The sequence below is a fragment of the Pseudophryne corroboree genome, unplaced genomic scaffold (assembly GCF_028390025.1).
Source record: "Pseudophryne corroboree isolate aPseCor3 unplaced genomic scaffold, aPseCor3.hap2 scaffold_1671, whole genome shotgun sequence".
Taxonomy (NCBI): Eukaryota; Metazoa; Chordata; class Amphibia; order Anura; family Myobatrachidae; genus Pseudophryne; species Pseudophryne corroboree.
The window spans coordinates 63593-87709 of record NW_026968307.1 but is presented as its reverse complement, the minus strand read 5'-3'; the positions used below and the strand labels follow the sequence as shown (position 1 = coordinate 87709).

General features: G+C 35.9%; 8 non-coding genes across 8 annotated transcripts; all 8 read left to right on the top strand.

Annotated features, from left to right (window-relative positions):
* Positions 1–8751: 8751 nt before the first annotated feature.
* Positions 8752–8844, top strand: TRNAI-UAU (transfer RNA isoleucine (anticodon UAU)). Its single transcript is given in 2 exon segments — positions 8752–8789; positions 8809–8844. It is a non-coding gene; the product is annotated as a tRNA-Ile (tRNA).
* A 1694-nt stretch (positions 8845–10538) lies between these two features.
* TRNAI-UAU (transfer RNA isoleucine (anticodon UAU)) lies at positions 10539–10631 on the top strand. The gene is given in 2 exon segments: positions 10539–10576; positions 10596–10631. It is a non-coding gene; the product is annotated as a tRNA-Ile (tRNA).
* An 805-nt stretch (positions 10632–11436) lies between these two features.
* On the top strand, positions 11437–11529 carry TRNAI-UAU (transfer RNA isoleucine (anticodon UAU)). Its single transcript is given in 2 exon segments — positions 11437–11474; positions 11494–11529. It is a non-coding gene; the product is annotated as a tRNA-Ile (tRNA).
* A 1712-nt stretch (positions 11530–13241) lies between these two features.
* On the top strand, positions 13242–13334 carry TRNAI-UAU (transfer RNA isoleucine (anticodon UAU)). Its single transcript is given in 2 exon segments — positions 13242–13279; positions 13299–13334. It is a non-coding gene; the product is annotated as a tRNA-Ile (tRNA).
* A 2687-nt stretch (positions 13335–16021) lies between these two features.
* Positions 16022–16114, top strand: TRNAI-UAU (transfer RNA isoleucine (anticodon UAU)). Its single transcript is given in 2 exon segments — positions 16022–16059; positions 16079–16114. It is a non-coding gene; the product is annotated as a tRNA-Ile (tRNA).
* A 795-nt stretch (positions 16115–16909) lies between these two features.
* On the top strand, positions 16910–17002 carry TRNAI-UAU (transfer RNA isoleucine (anticodon UAU)). Its single transcript is given in 2 exon segments — positions 16910–16947; positions 16967–17002. It is a non-coding gene; the product is annotated as a tRNA-Ile (tRNA).
* A 1299-nt stretch (positions 17003–18301) lies between these two features.
* Positions 18302–18394, top strand: TRNAI-UAU (transfer RNA isoleucine (anticodon UAU)). Its single transcript is given in 2 exon segments — positions 18302–18339; positions 18359–18394. It is a non-coding gene; the product is annotated as a tRNA-Ile (tRNA).
* A 4482-nt stretch (positions 18395–22876) lies between these two features.
* TRNAT-AGU (transfer RNA threonine (anticodon AGU)) lies at positions 22877–22969 on the top strand. The gene is given in 2 exon segments: positions 22877–22914; positions 22934–22969. It is a non-coding gene; the product is annotated as a tRNA-Thr (tRNA).
* The last annotated feature ends 1148 nt before the right edge of the window (positions 22970–24117 follow it).

Genomic DNA, 24117 nt, shown 5'->3' with positions numbered 1-24117 from the left:
AAGATTAACATACTGTTGGTAAAGCAGTTGCATCAAATTGATTTTCTGCAATATAGCATGATAATCCATACTGACAGCTCTGGATAGTACCAGCACATTTCTTGCTGGACTTGGTAATGCAAAGAACACAGTAAACAGCTTCTCTTTTTAAAAATAAATAAATAATTGACTATTAAAAACCTATCAGTCTTAAATAAGGACATCAGTAAGCACAACTGGCATAATGGATAAGGCACTGTTCTCCTAAGCCAGTGGTTATGGGTTTAAGTCCCGTCTGAGTTGGAAGTCATTACAGCAAGTGTCTCATCACTAGAGTTGATATTTTATCCTTGCTTCAACTGTAAAACAGTCTTGCAGTGTTTAGCTTGTAAAAAAAGACCACAGAAGCTAAAATATGACATTAATTATGATAACATTGTTGTTGTTGTTGTTTTTTAAACCTTTTCTATCACCGTGGACAGCTTATTCAAGTGCCATCTGGCATGCATGTTCCTTTGTTGCTCATCATTCATCACCAAAAATGATTTTCTTTTTCAATTCTTATGACTGTACTGATTGTATTGAATAAAACCCACATCTAGCATAACCAATTAACGCTGCAAAGTGCTCCAGTGGCGCAATTGGTCAGCGCGCAGTACTTATAAGACAGTATCTGTTGAGCAATTCCGAGGTTGTGAGTTCAAGCCTCACCTGGAGCATCTTTGTATACTGTTTTTTTTTCCTTTTCTTATGTCATTAGTCATTGATTATAAACTGCTACCTTAATATTTAATATGATATTACAAAGGATGGAAGAAAGAAAGAAAGCACACAAACATGATTGTGCATTTAAGTTGTCAGCACACATCTGCTTTGGTTCAAATGCACTGCATATCTTCCTTCAGTCAGCCAACAAAACAGCAATGGAAAAGATTAACATACTGTTGGTAAAGCAGTTGCATCAAATTGATTTTCTGCAATATAGCATGATAATCCATACTGACAGCTCTGGATAGTACCAGCACATTTCTTGCTGGACTTGGTAATGCAAAGAACACAGTAAACAGCTTCTCTTTTTAAAAATAAATAAATAATTGACTATTAAAAACCTATCAGTCTTAAATAAGGACATCAGTAAGCACAACTGGCATAATGGATAAGGCACTGTTCTCCTAAGCCAGTGGTTGTGGGTTTAAGTCCCGTCTGAGTTGGAAGTCATTACAGCAAGTGTCTCATCACTAGAGTTGATATTTTATCCTTGCTTCAACTGTAAAACAGTCTTGCAGTGTTTAGCTTGTAAAAAAAAGACCACAGAAGCTAAAATATGACATTAATTATGATAACATTGTTGTTGTTGTTTTTTAAACCTTTTCTATCACCGTGGACAGCATATTCAAGTGCCATCTGGCATGCATGTTCCTTTGTTGCTCATCATTCATCACCAAAAATGATTTTCTTTTTCAATTCTTATGACTGTACTGATTGTATTGAATAAAATCCACATCTAGCATAACCAATTAACGCTGCAAAGTGCTCCAGTGGCGCAATTGGTCAGCGCGCAGTACTTATAAGACAGTATCTGTTGAGCAATGAAGAGGTTGTGAGTTCAAGCCTCACCTGGAGCATCTTTGTATACTGTTTTTTTTCCTTTTCTTATGTCATTAGTCATTGATTATAAACTGCTACCTTAATATTTAATATGATATTACAAAGGATGGAAGAAAGAAAGAAAGCACACAAACATGATTGTGCATTTAAGTTGTCAGCACACATCTGCTTTGGTTCAAATGCACTGCATATCTTCCTTCAGTCAGCCAACAAAACAGCAATGGAAAAGATTAACATACTGTTGGTAAAGCAGTTGCATCAAATTGATTTTCTGCAATATAGCATGATAATCCATACTGACAGCTCTGGATAGTACCAGCACATTTCTTGCTGGACTTGGTAATGCAAAGAACACAGTAAACAGCTTCACTTTTTCCTCAAAAATAAATAATTGACTATTAAAAACCTATCAGTCTTAAATAAGGACATCAGTAAGCACCACTGGCATAATGGATAAGGCACTGTTCTCCTAAGCCAGTGGTTGTGGGTTTAAGTCCTGTCTGAGCTGGAAGTCATTACAGCAAGTGTCTCATCACTAGAGTTGATGTTTTATCCTTGCTTCAACTGTAAAACAGTCTTGCAGTGTTTAGCTTGTAAAAAATGACCACAGAAGCTAAAATATGACATTAATTATGATAACATTGTTGTTGTTGTTTTTTAAACCTTTTCTATCACCGTGGACAGCTTATTCAAGTGCCATCTGGCATGCATGTTCCTTTGTTGCTCATCATTTATCACCAAAAATGATTTTCTTTTTCAATTCTTATGACTGTACTGATTGTATTGAATAAAATCCACATCTAGCATAACCAGTTAATGCTGCAAAGTGCTCCAGTGGCGCAATTGGTCAGCACGCGGTACTTATAAGACAGTATCTGTTGAGCAATGAAGAGGTTGTGAATTCAAGCCTCACCTGGAGCATCTTTGTATACTGTTTTTTTTTTCATTTTCTTATGTCATTAGTCATTGATTATAAACTGCTACCTTAATATTTATTTTGATATTACAAAGGATGGAAGTAAGAAAGAAAAAACACAAACATGATTGTGCATTTAAGTTGTCAGCACACATCTGCTTTGGTTCAAATGCACTGCATATCTTCCTTCAGTCAGCCAACAAAACAGCAATGGAAAAGATTAACATACTGTTGGTAAAGCAGTTGCATCAAATTGATTTTCTGCAATATAGCATGATAATCCATACTGAAAGCTCTGGATAGTACCAGCACATTTCTTGTTGGACTTGGTAATGCAAAGAACACAGTAAACAGCTTCACTTTTTCCTCAAAAATAAATAATTGACTATTAAAAACCTAACAGTCTTAAATAAGAACATCAGTAAGCACCACTGGCATAATGGATAAGTCACTGCCCTCCTAAGCCAGGGGGTCCAAGTCCCATATGGGGTGGAAGTCATTACAGCAAGTGTCTCATCACTAGAGTTGATATTTTATCCTTGCTTCAACTGTAAAACAGTCTTGCAGTGTTTAGCTTGTAAAAAATGACCACAGAAGCTAAAATATGACATTAATTATGATAACATTGTTGTTGTTGTTTTTTAAACCTTTTCTATCACCGTGGACAGCTTATTCAAGTGCCATCTGGCATGCATGTTCCTTTGTTGCTCATCATTTATCACCAAAAATGTTTTTCTTTTTCAATTCTTATGACTGTACTGATTGTATTGAATAAAATCCACATCTAGCATAACCAATTAATGCTGCAAAGTGCTCCAGTGGCGCAATTGGTCAGCGCGCGGTACTTATAAGATAGTATCTGTTGAGCGATGCCGAGGTTGTGAGTTCAAGCCACACCTGGAGCTTCTTTGTATACTGTTTTTTTTCCTTTTCTTATGTCATTAGTCATTGATTATAAACTGCTACCTTAATATTTAATATGATATTACAAAGGATGAAAGAAAGAAAGAAAGAAAGCACACAAACATGATTGTGCATTTAAGTTGTCAGCACACATCTGCTTTGGTTCAAATGCACTGCATATCTTCCTTCAGTCAGCCAACAAAACAGCAATGGAAAAGATTAACATACTGTTGGTAAAGCAGTTGCATCAAATTGATTTTCTGCAATATAGCATGATAATCCATACTGACAGCTCTGGATAGTACCAGCACATTTCTTGCTGGACTTGGTAATGCAAAGAACACAGTAAACAGCTTCTCTTTTTAAAAATAAATAAATAATTGACTATTAAAAACCTATCAGTCTTAAATAAGGACATCAGTAAGCACAACTGGCATAATGGATAAGGCACTGTTCTCCTAAGCCAGTGGTTATGGGTTTAAGTCCCGTCTGAGTTGGAAGTCATTACAGCAAGTGTCTCATCACTAGAGTTGATATTTTATCCTTGCTTCAACTGTAAAACAGTCTTGCAGTGTTTAGCTTGTAAAAAAAGACCACAGAAGCTAAAATATGACATTAATTATGATAACATTGTTGTTGTTGTTGTTTTTTAAACCTTTTCTATCACCGTGGACAGCTTATTCAAGTGCCATCTGGCATGCATGTTCCTTTGTTGCTCATCATTCATCACCAAAAATGATTTTCTTTTTCAATTCTTATGACTGTACTGATTGTATTGAATAAAACCCACATCTAGCATAACCAATTAACGCTGCAAAGTGCTCCAGTGGCGCAATTGGTCAGCGCGCAGTACTTATAAGACAGTTTCTGTTGAGCAATTCCGAGGTTGTGAGTTCAAGCCTCACCTGGAGCATCTTTGTATACTGTTTTTTTTTCCTTTTCTTATGTCATTAGTCATTGATTATAAACTGCTACCTTAATATTTAATATGATATTACAAAGGATGGAAGAAAGAAAGAAAGCACACAAACATGATTGTGCATTTAAGTTGTCAGCACACATCTGCTTTGGTTCAAATGCACTGCATATCTTCCTTCAGTCAGCCAACAAAACAGCAATGGAAAAGATTAACATACTGTTGGTAAAGCAGTTGCATCAAATTGATTTTCTGCAATATAGCATGATAATCCATACTGACAGCTCTGGATAGTACCAGCACATTTCTTGCTGGACTTGGTAATGCAAAGAACACAGTAAACAGCTTCTCTTTTTAAAAATAAATAAATAATTGACTATTAAAAACCTATCAGTCTTAAATAAGGACATCAGTAAGCACAACTGGCATAATGGATAAGGCACTGTTCTCCTAAGCCAGTGGTTGTGGGTTTAAGTCCCGTCTGAGTTGGAAGTCATTACAGCAAGTGTCTCATCACTAGAGTTGATATTTTATCCTTGCTTCAACTGTAAAACAGTCTTGCAGTGTTTAGCTTGTAAAAAAAAGACCACAGAAGCTAAAATATGACATTAATTATGATAACATTGTTGTTGTTGTTTTTTAAACCTTTTCTATCACCGTGGACAGCATATTCAAGTGCCATCTGGCATGCATGTTCCTTTGTTGCTCATCATTCATCACCAAAAATGATTTTCTTTTTCAATTCTTATGACTGTACTGATTGTATTGAATAAAATCCACATCTAGCATAACCAATTAACGCTGCAAAGTGCTCCAGTGGCGCAATTGGTCAGCGCGCAGTACTTATAAGACAGTATCTGTTGAGCAATGAAGAGGTTGTGAGTTCAAGCCTCACCTGGAGCATCTTTGTATACTGTTTTTTTTCCTTTTCTTATGTCATTAGTCATTGATTATAAACTGCTACCTTAATATTTAATATGATATTACAAAGGATGGAAGAAAGAAAGAAAGCACACAAACATGATTGTGCATTTAAGTTGTCAGCACACATCTGCTTTGGTTCAAATGCACTGCATATCTTCCTTCAGTCAGCCAACAAAACAGCAATGGAAAAGATTAACACACTGTTGGTAAAGCAGTTGCATCAAATTGATTTTCTGCAATATAGCATGATAATCCATACTGACAGCTCTGGATAGTACCAGCACATTTCTTGCTGGACTTGGTAATGCAAAGAACACAGTAAACAGCTTCACTTTTTCCTCAAAAATAAATAATTGACTATTAAAAACCTATCAGTCTTAAATAAGGACATCAGTAAGCACCACTGGCATAATGGATAAGGCACTGTTCTCCTAAGCCAGTGGTTGTGGGTTTAAGTCCTGTCTGAGCTGGAAGTCATTACAGCAAGTGTCTCATCACTAGAGTTGATGTTTTATCCTTGCTTCAACTGTAAAACAGTCTTGCAGTGTTTAGCTTGTAAAAAATGACCACAGAAGCTAAAATATGACATTAATTATGATAACATTGTTGTTGTTGTTGTTTTTTAAACCTTTTCTATCACCGTGGACAGCTTATTCAAGTGCCATCTGGCATGCATGTTCCTTTGTTGCTCATCATTTATCACCAAAAATGATTTTCTTTTTCAATTCTTATGACTGTACTGATTGTATTGAATAAAATCCACATCTAGCATAACCAGTTAATGCTGCAAAGTGCTCCAGTGGCGCAATTGGTCAGCACGCGGTACTTATAAGACAGTATCTGTTGAGCAATGAAGAGGTTGTGAATTCAAGCCTCACCTGGAGCATCTTTGTATACTGTTTTTTTTTCATTTTCTTATGTCATTAGTCATTGATTATAAACTGCTACCTTAATATTTATTTTGATATTACAAAGGATGGAAGTAAGAAAGAAAAAACACAAACATGATTGTGCATTTAAGTTGTCAGCACACATCTGCTTTGGTTCAAATGCACTGCATATCTTCCTTCAGTCAGCCAACAAAACAGCAATGGAAAAGATTAACATACTGTTGGTAAAGCAGTTGCATCAAATTGATTTTCTGCAATATAGCATGATAATCCATACTGAAAGCTCTGGATAGTACCAGCACATTTCTTGTTGGACTTGGTAATGCAAAGAACACAGTAAACAGCTTCACTTTTTCCTCAAAAATAAATAATTGACTATTAAAAACCTAACAGTCTTAAATAAGAACATCAGTAAGCACCACTGGCATAATGGATAAGTCACTGCCCTCCTAAGCCAGGGGGTCCAAGTCCCATATGGGGTGGAAGTCATTACAGCAAGTGTCTCATCACTAGAGTTGATATTTTATCCTTGCTTCAACTGTAAAACAGTCTTGCAGTGTTTAGCTTGTAAAAAATGACCACAGAAGCTAAAATATGACATTAATTATGATAACATTGTTGTTGTTGTTTTTTAAACCTTTTCTATCACCGTGGACAGCTTATTCAAGTGCCATCTGGCATGCATGTTCCTTTGTTGCTCATCATTTATCACCAAAAATGTTTTTCTTTTTCAATTCTTATGACTGTACTGATTGTATTGAATAAAATCCACATCTAGCATAACCAATTAATGCTGCAAAGTGCTCCAGTGGCGCAATTGGTCAGCGCGCGGTACTTATAAGATAGTATCTGTTGAGCGATGCCGAGGTTGTGAGTTCAAGCCACACCTGGAGCTTCTTTGTATACTGTTTTTTTTCCTTTTCTTATGTCATTAGTCATTGATTATAAACTGCTACCTTAATATTTAATATGATATTACAAAGGATGAAAGAAAGAAAGAAAGAAAGCACACAAACATGATTGTGCATTTAAGTTGTCAGCACACATCTGCTTTGGTTCAAATGCACTGCATATCTTCCTTCAGTCAGCCAACAAAACAGCAATGGAAAAGATTAACATACTGTTGGTAAAGCAGTTGCATCAAATTGATTTTCTGCAATATAGCATGATAATCCATACTGACAGCTCTGGATAGTACCAGCACATTTCTTGCTGGACTTGGTAATGCAAAGAACACAGTAAACAGCTTCTCTTTTTAAAAATAAATAAATAATTGACTATTAAAAACCTATCAGTCTTAAATAAGGACATCAGTAAGCACAACTGGCATAATGGATAAGGCACTGTTCTCCTAAGCCAGTGGTTATGGGTTTAAGTCCCGTCTGAGTTGGAAGTCATTACAGCAAGTGTCTCATCACTAGAGTTGATATTTTATCCTTGCTTCAACTGTAAAACAGTCTTGCAGTGTTTAGCTTGTAAAAAAAGACCACAGAAGCTAAAATATGACATTAATTATGATAACATTGTTGTTGTTGTTGTTTTTTAAACCTTTTCTATCACCGTGGACAGCTTATTCAAGTGCCATCTGGCATGCATGTTCCTTTGTTGCTCATCATTCATCACCAAAAATGATTTTCTTTTTCAATTCTTATGACTGTACTGATTGTATTGAATAAAACCCACATCTAGCATAACCAATTAACGCTGCAAAGTGCTCCAGTGGCGCAATTGGTCAGCGCGCAGTACTTATAAGACAGTATCTGTTGAGCAATTCCGAGGTTGTGAGTTCAAGCCTCACCTGGAGCATCTTTGTATACTGTTTTTTTTTCCTTTTCTTATGTCATTAGTCATTGATTATAAACTGCTACCTTAATATTTAATATGATATTACAAAGGATGGAAGAAAGAAAGAAAGCACACAAACATGATTGTGCATTTAAGTTGTCAGCACACATCTGCTTTGGTTCAAATGCACTGCATATCTTCCTTCAGTCAGCCAACAAAACAGCAATGGAAAAGATTAACATACTGTTGGTAAAGCAGTTGCATCAAATTGATTTTCTGCAATATAGCATGATAATCCATACTGACAGCTCTGGATAGTACCAGCACATTTCTTGCTGGACTTGGTAATGCAAAGAACACAGTAAACAGCTTCACTTTTTCCTCAAAAATAAATAATTGACTATTAAAAACCTATCAGTCTTAAATAAGGACATCAGTAAGCACCACTGGCATAATGGATAAGGCACTGTTCTCCTAAGCCAGTGGTTGTGGGTTTAAGTCCCGTCTGAGCTGGAAGTCATTACAGCAAGTGTCTCATCACTAGAGTTGATATTTTATCCTTGCTTCAACTGTAAAACAGTCTTGCAGTGTTTAGCTTGTAAAAAATGACCACAGAAGCTAAAATATGACATTAATTATGATAACATTGTTGTTGTTGTTTAAGCCTTTTCTATCACCGTGGACAGCTTATTCAAGTGCCATCTGGCATGCATGTTCCTTTGTTGCTCATCATTCATCACCAACAATGATTTTCTTTTTCAATTCTTATGACTGTACTGATTGTATTGAATAAAATCCACATCTATCATAACCAATTAATGCTGCAAAGTGCTCCAGTGGCGCAATTGGTCAGCGCGCGGTACTTATAAGACAGTTTCTGTTGAGCAATGCCGAAGTTGTGAGTTCAAGCCTCACCTGGAGCATCTTTTTATACTGTTTTTTTTCCTTTTCTTATGTCATTAGTCATTGATTATAAACTGCTACCTTAATATTTAATATGATATTTCAAAGGATGGAAGAAAGAAAGAAAAAACACAAACATGATTGTGCATTTAAGTTGTCAGCACACATCTGCTTTGGTTCAAATGCACTGCATATCTTCCTTCAGTCAGCCAACAAAACAGCAATGGAAAAGATTAACATACTGTTGGTAAAGCAGTTGCATCAAATTGATTTTCTGCAATATAGCATGATAATCCATACTGACAGCTCTGGATAGTACCAGCACATTTCTTGCTGGACTTGGTAATGCAAAGAACACAGTAAACAGCTTCACTTTTTCATCAAAAATAAATAATTGACTATTAAAAAAATAACAGTCTTAAATAAGAACATCAGTAAGCACCACTGGCATAATGGATAAGTCACTGCCCTCCTAAGCCACGGGGTCCAAGTCCCATATAAGGTGGAAGTCATTACAGCAAGTGTCTCATCACTAGAGTTGATATTTTATCCTTGCTTCAACTGTAAAACAGTCTTGCAGTGTTTAGCTTGTAAAAAATGACCACAGAAGCTAAAATATGACATTAATTATGATAACATTGTTGTTGTTGTTTTTTAAACCTTTTCTATCACCGTGGACAGCTTATTCAAGTGCCATCTGGCATGCATGTTCCTTTGTTGCTCATCATTTATCACCAAAAATGATTTTCTTTTTAAATTCTTATGACTGTACTGATTGTATTGAATAAAATCCACATCTAGCATAACCAATTAATGCTGCAAAGTGCTCCAGTGGCGCAATTGGTCAGCGCGCGGTACTTATAAAACAGTATCTGTTGAGCGATGCCGAGGTTCAAGCCTCACCTGGAGCATCTTTGTATACTGTTTTTTTTTCCTTTTCTTATGTCATTAGTCATTGATTATAAACTGCTACCTTAATATTTAATATGATATTACAAAGGATGGAAGAAAGAAAGAAAAAACACAAACATGATTGTGCATTTAAGTTGTCAGCACACATCTGCTTTGGTTAAAATGCACTGCATATCTTCCTTCAGGCAGCCAACAAAACAGCAATGAAAAAGATTAACATACTGTTGGTAAAGCAGTTGCATCAAATTGATTTTCTGCAATATAGCATGATAATCCATAATGAAAGCTCTGGATAGTACCAGCACATTTCTTGTTGGACTTGGTAATGCAAAGAACACAGTAAACAGCTTCACTTTTTCCTCAAAAATAAATAATTGACTATTAAAAACCTATCAGTCTTAAATAAGAACATCAGTAAGCACCACTGGCATAATGGATAAGTCACTGCCCTCCTAAGCCAGGGGGTCCAAGTCCCATATGGGGTGGAAGTCATTACAGCAAGTGTCTCATCACTAGAGTTGATATTTTATCCTTGCTTCAACTGTAAAACAGTCTTGCAGTGTTTAGCTTATAAAAAATGACCACAGAAGCTAAAATATGACATTAATTATGATAACATTGTTGTTGTTGTTTAAGCCTTTTCTATCACCGTGGACAGCTTATTCAAGTGCCATCTGGCATGCATGTTCCTTTGTTGCTCATCATTCATCACCAACAATGATTTTCTTTTTCAATTCTTATGACTGTACTGATTGTATTGAATAAAATCCACATCTAGCATAACCAATTAATGCTGCAAAGTGCTCCAGTGGCGCAATTGGTCAGCGCGCGGTACTTATAAGACAGTTTCTGTTGAGCAATGCCGAAGTTGTGAGTTCAAGCCTCACCTGGAGCATCTTTTTATACTGTTTTTTTTCCTTTTCTTATGTCATTAGTCATTGATTATAAACTGCTACCTTAATATTTAATATGATATTTCAAAGGATGGAAGAAAGAAAGAAAAAACACAAACATGATTGTGCATTTAAGTTGTCAGCACACATCTGCTTTGGTTCAAATGCACTGCATATCTTCCTTCAGTCAGCCAACAAAACAGCAATGGAAAAGATTAACATACTGTTGGTAAAGCAGTTGCATCAAATTGATTTTCTGCAATATAGCATGATAATCCATACTGACAGCTCTGGATAGTACCAGCACATTTCTTGCTGGACTTGGTAATGCAAAGAACACAGTAAACAGCTTCACTTTTTCATCAAAAATAAATAATTGACTATTAAAAAAATAACAGTCTTAAATAAGAACATCAGTAAGCACCACTGGCATAATGGATAAGTCACTGCCCTCCTAAGCCACGGGGTCCAAGTCCCATATAAGGTGGAAGTCATTACAGCAAGTGTCTCATCACTAGAGTTGATATTTTATCCTTGCTTCAACTGTAAAACAGTCTTGCAGTGTTTAGCTTGTAAAAAATGACCACAGAAGCTAAAATATGACATTAATTATGATAACATTGTTGTTGTTGTTTTTTAAACCTTTTCTATCACCGTGGACAGCTTATTCAAGTGCCATCTGGCATGCATGTTCCTTTGTTGCTCATCATTTATCACCAAAAATGATTTTCTTTTTCAATTCTTATGACTGTACTGATTGTATTGAATAAAATCCACATCTAGCATAACCAATTAATGCTGCAAAGTGCTCCAGTGGCGCAATTGGTCAGCACACGGTACTTATAAGACAGTATCTGTTGAGCGATGCCGAGGTTGTGAGTTCAAGCCTCACCTGGAGCATCTTTGTATACTGTTTTTTTTTTCCTTTTCTTATGTCATTAGTCATTGATTATAAACTGCTACCTTAATATTTAATATGATATTACAAAGGATGGAAGAAAGAAAGAAAAAACACAAACATGATTGTGCATTTAAGTTGTCAGCACACATCTGCTTTGGTTCAAATGCACTGCATATCTTCCTTCAGTCAGCCAACAAAACAGCAATGGAAAAGATTAACATACTGTTGGTAAAGCAGTTGCATCAAATTGATTTTCTGCAATATAGCATGATAATCCATACTGACAGCTCTGGATAGTACCAGCACATTTCTTGCTGGACTTGGTAATGCAAAGAACACAGTAAACAGCTTCACTTTTTCCTCAAAAATAAATAATTGACTATTAAAAACATAAAAGTCTTAAATAAGAACACCAGTAAGCACCACTGGCATAATGGATAAGTCACTGCCCTCCTAAGCCAGGGGGTCCAAGTCCCATATGGGGTGGAAGTCATTACAGCAAGTTTCTCATCACTAGAGTTGATATTTTATCCTTGCTTCAACTGTAAAACAGTCTTGCAGTGTTTAGCTTGTAAAAAATGACCACAGAGCTAAAATATGACATTAATTATGATAACATTGTTGTTGTTGTTTTTTAAACCTTTTCTATCACCGTGGACAGCTTATTCAAGTGCCGTCTGGCATGCATGTTCCTTTGTTGCTCATCATTCATCACCAAAAATGATTTTCTTTTTCAATTCTTATGACTGTACTGATTGTATTGAATAAAATCCACATCTAGCATAACCAATTAATGTTGCAAAGTGCTCCAGTGGCACAATTGGTCAGCGCGCGGTACTTATAAGACAGTATCTGTTGAGCAATGTCGAGGTTGTGAGTTCAAGCCTCACCAGGAGCATCTTTGTATACTGTTTTTTTTTCCTTTTCTTATGTCATTAGTCATTGATTATAAACTGCTACCTTAATATTTAATATGATATTACAAAGGATGGAAGAAAGAAAGAAATAACACAAACATGATTGTGCATTTAAGTTGTCAGCACACATCTGCTTTGGTTCAAATGCACTGCATATCTTTCTTCAGTCAGCCAACAAAACAGCAATGGAAAAGATTAACATACTGTTGGTAAAGCAGTTGCATCAAATTGATTTTCTGCAATATAGCATGATAATCCATACTGACAGCTCTGGATAGTACCAGCACATTTCTTGCTGGACTTGGTAATGCAAAGAACACAGTAAACAGCTTCACTTTTTCCTCAAAAATAAATAATTGACTATTAAAAACCTAACAGTCTTAAATAAGAACATCAGTAAGCACCACTGGCATAATGGGTAAGGCACTGTTCTCCTAAGCCAGTGGTTGTGGGTTTAAGTCCCGTCTGAGTTGGAAATCATTACAGCAAGTTTTTCATCACTAGAGTTGATATTTTATCCTTGCTTCAACTGTAAAACAGTCTTGCAGTGTTTAGCTTGTAAAAAATGACCACAGAAGCTAAAATATGACATTAATTATGATAACATTGTTGTTGCTGTTTTTTTAAACCTTTTCTATCACCGTGGACAGCTTATTCAAGTGCCATCTGGCATGCATGTTCCTTTGTTTCTCATCATTTATCACCAAAAATGATTTTCTTTTTCAATTCTTATGACTGTACTGATTGTATTGAATAAAATCCACATCTAGCATAACCAACGAATGCTGCAAAGTGCTCCAGTGGCGCAATTGGTCAGCGCACGGTACTTATAAGACAGTATCTGTTGAGCAATGCCGAGGTTGTGAGTTCAAGCCTCACTTGGAGCATCTTTGTATACTGTATTTTTTTCCTTTTCTTATGTCATTAGTCATTGATTATAAACTGCTACCTTAGTATTTAATATGATATTACAAAGGTTGGAAGAAAGAAAGAAAAAACACAAACATGATTGTGCATTTAAGTTGTCAGCACACATCTGCTTTGGTTCAAATGCACTGCATATCTTCCTTCAGTCAGCCAACAAAACAGCAATGGAAAAGATTAACATACTGTTGGTAAAGCAGTTGCATCAAATTGATTTTCTGCAATATAGCATGATAATCCATACTGACAGCTCTGGATAGTACCAGCACATTTCTTGCTGGACTTGGCAATGCAAAGAACACAGTAAACAGCTTAACTTTTCTTCAAAAATAAATAATTGACTATTAAAAACCTATCAGTCTTAAATAAGGACATCAGTAAGCACCACTGGCATAATGGATAAGGCACTGTTCTCCTAAGCCAGTCGTTGTGGGTTTAAGTCCCTTCTGAGTTGGAAGTCATTACAGCAAGTGGCATCATGGATAAGTCACTGCCCTCCTAAGCCACGGGGTCCAAGTCCCATATGGGGTGGAAGTCATTACAGCAAGTGTCTCATCACTAGAGTTGATATTTTATCCTTGCTTCAACTGTAAAACCTTCTTGCAGTGTTTAGCTTGTAAAACATGACCACAGAAGCTAAAATATGACATTAATTATGATAACATTGTTGTTGTTGTTTTTTAAACCTTTTCTATCACCGTGGACAGCTTATTCAAGTGCCATCTGGCATGCATGTTCCTTTGTTGCTCATCATTCATCACCAAAAATGATTTTCTTTTTCAATTCTTATGACTGTACTAATTGTATTGAATAAAATCCACATCTAGCATAACCAATTAATGCTGCAAAGTGCTCAAGTGGTGCAATTGGTCAGTGCACGTTATTTATAAGACAGTATCTGTTGAGCAATGCAGAGGTTGTGAGTTCAAGCCTCACCTGGAGCATCTTTGTATACTGCTTTTTTTCCTTTTCTTATGTCATTAGTCATTTATTATAAACTGCTACCTTAATATTTAATATGATATTACAAAGGATGGAAGAAAGAAAGAAAAAACACAAACATGATTGTGCATTTAAGTTGTCAGCACACATCTGCTTTGGTTCAAATGCACTGCATATCTTCCTTCAGTCAGCCAACAAAACAGCAATGGAAAAGATTACTGTTGGTAAAGCAGTTGCATCAAATAGATTTTCTGCAATATAGCATGATAATCCATACTGACAGCTCTGGATAGTACCAGCACATTTCTTGCTGGACTTGGTAATGCAAAGAACACAGTAAACAGCTTCACTTTTTCCTCAAAAATAAATAATTGACTATTAAAAATCTAACAGTCTTAAATAAGAACATCAGTAAGCACCACTGGCATAATGAATAAGTCACTGCCCTCCTAAGCCAGGGGGTCCAAGTCCCATATGGGGTGGAAGTCTTTACAGCAAGTGTCTCATCACTAGAGTTGATATTTTATCCTTGCTTCAACTGTAAAACAGTCTTGCAGTGTTTAGCTTGTAAAAAATGACCACAGAGCTAAAATATGACATTAATTATGATAACATTGTTGTTGTTGTTGTTTTTTAAACCTTTTCTATCACCGTGGACAGCTTATTCAAGTGCCATCTGGCATGCATGTTCCTTTGTTGCTCATCATTCATCACCAAAAATGATTTTCTTTTTCAATTCTTATGACTGTACTAATTGTATTGAATAAAATCCACATCTAGCATAACCAATTAATGCTGCAAAGTGCTCCAGTGGTGCAATTGGTCAGCGCACGTTATTTATAAGACAGTATCTGTTGAGCAATGCTGAGGTTGTGAGTTCAAGCCTCACCTGGAGCATCTTTGTATACTGCTTTTTTTCCTTTTCTTATGTCATTAGTCATTGATTATAAACTGCTACCTTAATATTTAATATGATATTACAAAGGATGGAAGAAAGAAAGAAAAAACACAAACATGATTGTGCATTTAAGTTGTCAGCACACATCTGCTTTGGTTCAAATGCACTGCATATCTTCCTTCAGTCAGCCAACAAAACAGCAATGGAAAAGATTAACATACTGTTGGTAAAGCAGTTGCATCAAATTGATTTTCTGCAATATAGCATGATAATCCATACTGACAGCTCTGGATAGTACCAGCACATTTCTTGCTGGACTTGGTAATGCAAAGAACACAGTAAACAGCTTCACTTTTTCATCAAAAATAAATAATTGACTATTAAAAACCTATCAGTCTTAAATAAGGACATCAGTAAGCACCACTGGCATAATGGATAAGGCACTGTTCTCCTAAGCCAGTGGTTGTGAATTTAAGTCCCGTCTCAGTTGGAAGTCATTACAGCAAGTGTCTCATCACTAGAGTTGATATTTTATCCTTGCTTCAACTGTAAAACAGTCTTGCAGTGTTTAGCTTGTAAAAAATGACCACAGAAGCAAAAATATGACATTAATTATGATAACATTGTTGTTGTTGTTTTTTAAACCTTTTCTATCACCGTGGACAGCTTATTCAAGTGCCATCTGGCATGCATGTTCCTTTGTTGCTCATCATTTATCACCAAAAATGATTTTCTTTTTCAATTCTTATGACTGTACTGATTGTATTGAATAAAATCCACATCTAGCATAACCAACTAATGCTGCAAAGTGCTCCAGTGGCGCAATTGGTCAGCGCACGGTTCTTATAAGACAGAATCTGTTGAGCAATGCCGAGGTTGTGAGTTCAAGCCTCACCTGGAGCATATTGTATTTTTTTCCTTTTCTTATGTCATTAGTCATTGATTATAAACTGCTACCTTAATATTTAATATGATATTACAAAGGATGGAAGAAAGAAAGAAAAAACACAAACATGATTGTGCATTTAAGTTGTCAGCACACATCTGCTTTGGTTCAAATGCACTGCATATCTTCCTTCATTCAGCCAACAAAACAGCAATGAAAAAGATTAACATACTGTTGGTAAAGCAGTTGCATCAAATTGATTTTCTGCAATATAGCATGATAATCCATACTGAAAGCTCTGGATAGTACCAGCACATTTCTTGTTGGACTTGGTAATGCAAAGAACACAGTAAACAGCTTCACTTTTTCCTCAAAAATAAATAATTGACTATTAAAAACCTAACAGTCTTAAATAAGAACATCAGTAAGCACCACTGGCATAATGGATAAGTCACTGCCCTCCTAAGCCAGGGGGTCCAAGTCCCATATGGGGTGGAAGTCATTACAACAAGTGTCTCATCACCAGAGTTGATATTTTATCCTTGCTTCAACTGTAAAACCGTCTTGCAGTGTTTAGCTTATAAAAAATGACCACAGAAGCTAAAATATGACATTAATTATGATAACATTGTTGTTGTTTTTTAAACCTTTTCTATCACCGTGGACAGCTTATTCAAGTGCCATCTGGGATGCATGTTCCTTTGTTGCTCATCATTCATCACCAACAATGATTTTCTTTTTCAATTCTTATGACTGTACTGATTGTATTGAATAAAATCCACATCTAGCATAACCAATAAAACCTGCAAAGTGTTCCAGTGGCGCAATTGGTCAGCGCGCGGTACTTATAAGACAGTATCTGTTGAGCAATGCCGAGGTTGTGAGTTCAAGCCTCACCTGGAGCATCTTTGTATACTATTTTTTTTCCTTTTCTTATGTCATTAGTCATTGATTATAAACTGGTAGCCTTAATATTTAATATGATATGACCACAGAAGCTAAAATATGACATTAATTATGATAACATTGTTGTTGTTGTTTTTTAAACCTTTTCTATCACCGTGGACAGCTTATTCAAGTGCCATCTGGCATGCATGTTCCTTTGTTGCTCCTCATTCATCACCAAAAATGATTTTCTTTTTCAATTCTTATGACTGTACTGATTGTATTGAATAAAATCCACATCTAGCATAACCAATTAATCCTGCAAAGTGCTAAAGTGGCGCAATTGGTCAGCGCGCGGTACTTATAAGACAGTATCTGTTGAGCAATGCCGAGGTTGTGAGTTCAAGCCTCACCTGGAGCATCTTTGTATACTGTTTTTTTTTTCCTTTTCTTATGTCATTAGTAATTGATTATAAACTGCTACCTTAATATTTAATATGATATTACAAAGGATGGAAGAAAGAAAGAAAAAACACAAACATGATTGTGCATTTAAGTTGTCAGCACACATCTGCTTTGGTTCAAATGCACTGCATATCTTCCTTCAGTCAGCCAACAAAACAGCAATGGAAAAGATTAACATACTGTTGGTAAAGCAGTTGCATCAAATTGATTTTCTGCAATATAGCATGATAATCCATACTGACAGCTCTGGATAGTACCAGCACATTTCTTGCTGGACTTGGCAATTCAAAGAACACAGTATACAGCTTAACTTTTCTTCAAAAATAAATAATTGACTATTAAAAACCTATCAGTCTTAAATAAGGACATCAGTAAGCACCACTGGCATAATGGATAAGGCACTGTTCTCTTAAGCCAGTCGTTGTGGGTTTAAGTCCCATATGAGTTGGAAGTCATTACAGCAAGTGGCATAATGGATAAGTCACTGCCCTCCTAAGCCACGGGGTCCAAGTCCCATATGGGGTGGAAGTCATTACAGCAAGTGTCTCATCACTAGAGTTGATATTTTATCCTTGCTTTAACTGTAAAACCTTCTTGCAGTGTTTAGCTTGTAAAACATGACCACAGAAGCTAAAATATGACATTAATTATGATAACATTGTTGTTGTTGTTGTTGTTGTTTTTTAAACCTTTTCTATCACCGTGGACAGCTTATTCAAGTGCCATCTGGCATGCATGTTCCTTTGTTGCTCATCATTCATCACCAAAAATGATTTTCTTTTTCAATTCTTATTACTGTACTGACTGTATTGAATAAAATCCACATCTAGCATAACCAAATAATGCTGCAAAGTGCTCCAGTGGTGCAATTGGTCAGCGCACGTTATTTATAAGACAGTATCTGTTGAGCAATGACGAGGTTGTGAGTTCAAGCCTCACCTGGAGCATCTTTGTATACCGCTTTTTTTCCTTTTCTTATGTCATTAGTCATTGATTATAAACTGCTACCTTAATATTTAATATGATATTACAAAGGATGGAAGAAAGAAAGAAAAAATACAAACATGATTGTGCATTTAAGTTGTCAGCACACATCTGCTTTGGTTCAAATGCACTGCATATCTTCCTTCAGTCAGCCAACAAAACAGCAATGGAAAATATTAACATACTGTTGGTAAAGCAGTTGCATCAAATAGATTTTCTGCAATATAGCATGATAATCCATACTGACAGCTCTGGATAGTACCAGCACATTTCTTGCTGGACTTGGTAATGCAAAGAACACAGTAAACAGCTTCACTTTTTCCTCAAAAATAAATAATTGACTATTAAAAACCTAACAGTCTTAAATAAGAACATCAGTAAGCACCACTGGCATAATGAATAAGTCACTGCCCTCCTAAGCCAGGGGGTCCAAGTCCCATATGGGGTGGAAGTCATTACAGCAAGTGTCTCATCACTAGAGTTGATATTTTATCCTTGCTTCAACTGTAAAACAGTCTTGCAGTGTTTAGCTTGTAAAAAATGACCACAGAGCTAAAATATGACATTAATTATGATAACATTGTTGTTGTTGTTGTTGTTTTTTAAACCTTTTCTATCACCGTGGACAGCTTATTCAAGTGCCATCTGGCATGCATGTTCCTTTGTGGCTCATCATTCATCACCAAAAATGATTTTCTTTTTCAATTCTTATGACTATACTAATTGTATTGAATAAAATCCACATCTAGCATAACCAATTAATGCTGCAAAGTGCTCCAGTTGTGCAATTGGTCAGCGCACGTTATTTATAAGACAGTATCTGTTGAGCAATGCCGAGGTTGTGAGTTCAAGCCTCACCTGGAGCATCTTTGTATACTGCTTTTTTCCCTTTTCTTATGTCATTAGTCATTGATTATAAACTGCTACCTTAATATTTAATATGATATTACAAAGGATGGAAGAAAGAAAGAAAAAACACAAACATGATTGTGCATTTAAGTTGTCAGCACACATCTGCTTTGGTTCAAATGCACTGCATATCTTCCTTCAGTCAGCCAACAAAACAGCAATGGAAAAGATTAACATACTGTTGGTAAAGCAGTTGCATCAAATTGATTTTCTGCAATATAGCATGATAATCCATACTGACAGCTCTAGATAGTACCAGCACATTTCTTGCTGGACTTGGTAATGCAAAGAACACAGTAAACAGCTTCACTTTTTTTCAAAAATAAATAATTGACTATTAAAAACCTATCAGTCTTAAATAAGGACATCAGTAAGCACCACTGGCATAATGGATAAGGCACTGTTCTCCTAAGCCAGTGGTTGTGAATTTAAGTCCCGTCTCAGTTGGAAGTCATTACAGCAAGTGTCTCATCACTAGAGTTGATATTTTATCCTTGCTTCAACTGTAAAACAGTCTTGCAGTGTTTAGCTTGTAAAAAATGACCACAGAAGCTAAAATATGACATTAATTATGATAACATTGTTGTTATTGTTTTTTAAACCTTTTCTATCACCGTGGACAGCTTATTCAAGTGCCATCTGGCATGCATGTTCCTTTGTTGCTCATCATTTATCACCAAAAATGATTTTCTTTTTCAATTCTTATGACTGTACTGATTGTATTGAATAAAATCCACATCTAGCATAACCAACTAATGCTGCAAAGTGCTCCAGTGGCGCAATTGGTCAGTGCACGGTTCTTATAAGACAGAATCTGTTGAGCAATGCCGAGGTTGTGAGTTCAAGCCTCACCTGGAGCATATTGTATTTTTTTCCTTTTCTTATGTCATTAGTCATTGATTATAAACTGCTACCTTAATATTTAATATGATATTACAAAGGATGGAAGAAAGAAAGAAAAAACACAAACATGATTGTGCATTTAAGTTGTCAGCACACATCTGCTTTGGTTCAAATGCACTGCATATCTTCCTTCAGTCAGCCAACAAAACAGCAATGGAAAAGATTAACATACTGTTGGTTAAACAGTTGCATCAAATTGATTTTCTGCAATATAGCATGATAATCCATGACAGATCTGGATAGTACAAGCACATTTCTTGCTGGACTTGGTAATGCAAAGAACACAGTAAACAGCTTCACTTTTTCATCAAAAATAAATAATTGACTATTAAAAACCTAACAGTCTTAAATAAGAATATCAGTAAGCACCACTGGCATAATGGATAAGTCATTGCCCTCCTAAGCCAGGGGGTCCAAGTCCCATATGGGGTGGAAGTCATTACAGCAAGTGTCTCATCACTAGAGTTGATATTTTATCCTTGCTTCAACTGTAAAATAGTCTTGCAGTGTTTAGCTTGTAAAAAAATGACCACAGAAGCTAAAATATGACATTAATTATGATAACATTGTTGTTGTTGTTTTTTAAACCTTTTCTATCACCGTGGACAGCTTATTCAAGTGCCATCTGGCATGCATGTTCCTTTGTTGCTCCTCATTCATCACCAAAAATGATTTTCTTTTTCAATTCTTATGACTGTACTGATTGTATTGAATAAAATCCACATCTAGCATAACCAACTAATCCTGCAAAGTTCTCCAGTGGCGCAATTGGTCAGCGCGCGGTACTTATAAGATAGTATCTGTTGAGCAATGCCGAGGTTGTGAGTTCAAGCCTCACCTGGAGCATCTTTGTATACTGTTTTTTTTTTCCTTTTCTTATGTCATTAGTAATTGATTATAAACTGCTACCTTAATATTTAATATGATATTACAAAGGATGGAAGAAAGAAAGAAAAAACACAAACATGATTGTGCATTTAAGTTGTCAGCACACATCTGCTTTGGTTCAAATGCACTGCATATCTTCCTTCAGTCAGCCAACAAAACAGCAATGGAAAAGATTAACATACTGTTGGTAAAGCAGTTGCATCAAATTGATTTTCTGCAATATAGCATGATAATCCATACTGACAGCTCTGGATAGTACCAGCACATTTCTTGCTGGACTTGGCAATGCAAAGAACACAGTAAACAGCTTAACTTTTCTTCAAAAATAAATAATTGACTATTAAAAACCTATCAGTCTTAAATAAGGACATCAGTAAGCACCACTGGCATAATGGATAAGGCACTGTTCTCCTAAGCCAGTCGTTGTGGGTTTAAGTCCCATCTGAGTTGGAAGTCATTACAGCAAGTGGCATAATGGATAAGTCACTGCCCTCCTAAGCCACGGGGTCCAAGTCCCATATGGGGTGGAAGTCATTACAGCAAGTGTCTCATCACTAGAGTTGATATTTTATCCTTGCTTCAACTGTAAAACAGTCTTGCAGTGTTTAGCTTGTAAAAAATGACCACAGAAGCTAAAATATGACATTAATTATGATAACATTGTTGTTGTTGTTTTTTAAACCTTTTCTGTCACCGTGGACAGCTTATTCAAGTGCCATCTGGCATGCATGTTCCTTTGTTGCTCATCATTCATCACCAAAAATTATTTTCTTTTTCAATTCTTATGACTGTACTGATTGTATTGAATAAAATCCACATATAGCATAACCAATTAATGCTGCAAAGTGCTCCAGTGGCGCAATTGGTCAGCACGCGGTACTTATAAGACAGTATCTGTAGAGCAATGCCGAGGTTGTGAGTTCAAGCCTCACCTGAAGCATCTTTGTATACTGTTTTTTTTCCTTTTCTTATGTCATTAGTCATTGATTATAAACTGCTACCTTAATATTTAATATGATATTACAAAGGATGGAAGAAAGAAAGAAAAAACACAAACATGATTGTGCATTTAAGTTGTCAGCACACATCTGCTTTGGTTCAAATGCACTGCATATATTCCTTCAGTCAGCCAACAAAACAGCAATGGAAAAGATTAACATACTGTTGGTAAAGCAGTTGCATCAAATTGATTTTCTGCAATATAGCATGATAATCGATACTGACAGCTCTGGATAGTACCAGCACATTTCTTGCTGGACTTGGTAATGCAAAGAACACAGTAAACAGCTTCACTTTTTCCTCAAAAATAAATAATTGACTATTAAAAACCTAACAGTCTTAAATAAGAACATCAGTAAGCACCACTGGCATAATGGATAAGTCACTGCCCTCATAAGCCAGGGGGTCCAAGTCCCATATGGGGTGGAAGTCATTACAGCAAGTGTCTCATCACTAGAGTTGATATTTTATCCTTGCTTCAACTGTAAAACAGTCTTGCAGTGTTTAGCTTGTAAAAAATGACCACAGAAGCTAAAATATGACATTAATTATGATAACATTGTTGTTGTTGTTTTTTAAACCTTTTCAGTCACCGTGGACAGCTTATTCAAGTGCCATCTGGCATGCATGTTCCTTTGTTGCTCATCATTCATCACCAAAAATGATTTTCTTTTTCAATTCTTATGACTGTACTGATTGTATTGAATAAAATCCACATCTAGCATAACCAATTAATACTGCAAAGTGCTCCAGTGGCGCAATTGGTCAGCGCGTGGTACTAGTAAGACAGTATCTGTTGAGCAATGCTGAGGTTGTGAGTTCAAGCCTCACCTGGAGCGTCTTTGTATACTGTTTTTTTTTCTATTTCTAATGTCATTAGTCATTGATTATAAACTGCTACCTTAATATTTAATATGATACAGGTTGAGTCTCCCTTATCCAAAATGCTTGGGACCAGAGGTATTTTGGATATGGGATTTTTCCGTATTTTGGAATAATTGCATACCATAATGAGATATCATGGTGATGGGACCTAAATCTAAGCACAGAATGCATTTATGTTACATATACACCTTATACACACAGCCTGAAGGTCATTTTAGCCAATATTTTTTTATAACTTTGTGCATAAAACAAACTGTGTCTACATTCACACAATTCATTTATGTTTCATATACACCTTATACACACAGCCTGAAGGTCATTTAATACAATATTTTAATAACTTTGTGTATTAAACAAAGTTTGTGTACATTGAGCCATCAAAAAACAAAGGTTTCACAATCTCACTCTCACTCAAAAAAGTTCGTATTTCAGAATATTCCGTATTTCGGAATATTTGGATATGGGATACTCAACCTGTATTACAAAGGATGGAAGAAAGAAAGAAAAAACACAAACATGATTGTGCATTTTAGTTGTCAGCACACATCTGCTTTGGTTCAAATGCACTGCATATCTTCCTTCAGTCAGCCAACAAAACAGCAATGGAAATGATTAACATACTGTTGGTAAAGCAGTTGCATCAAATTGATTTTCTGCAATATAGCATGATAATTAATACTGACAGCTCTGGATAGTACCAGCACATTTCTTGCTGGACTTGGTAATGCAAAGAACACAGTAAACAGCTTCACTTTTTTTCAAAAATAAATAATTGACTATTAAAAACCTATCAGTCTTAAATAAGGACATCAGTAAGCACCACTGGCATAATGGATAAGGCACTTTTCTCCTAAGCCAGTGGTTGTGGGTTTAAGTCCCGTCTGATTTGGAAGTCATTACAGCAAGTGTCTCATTACTAGAGTTGATATTTTATCCTTACTTCAACTGTAAAACAGTCTTGCAGTGTTTAGCTTGTAAAAAATGACCACAGAAGCTAAAATATGACATTAATTATGATAACATTGTTGTTGTTGTTTTTTAAACCTTTTCTATCACCGTGGACAGCTTATTCAAGTGCCATATGGCTTGCATGTTCCTTTGT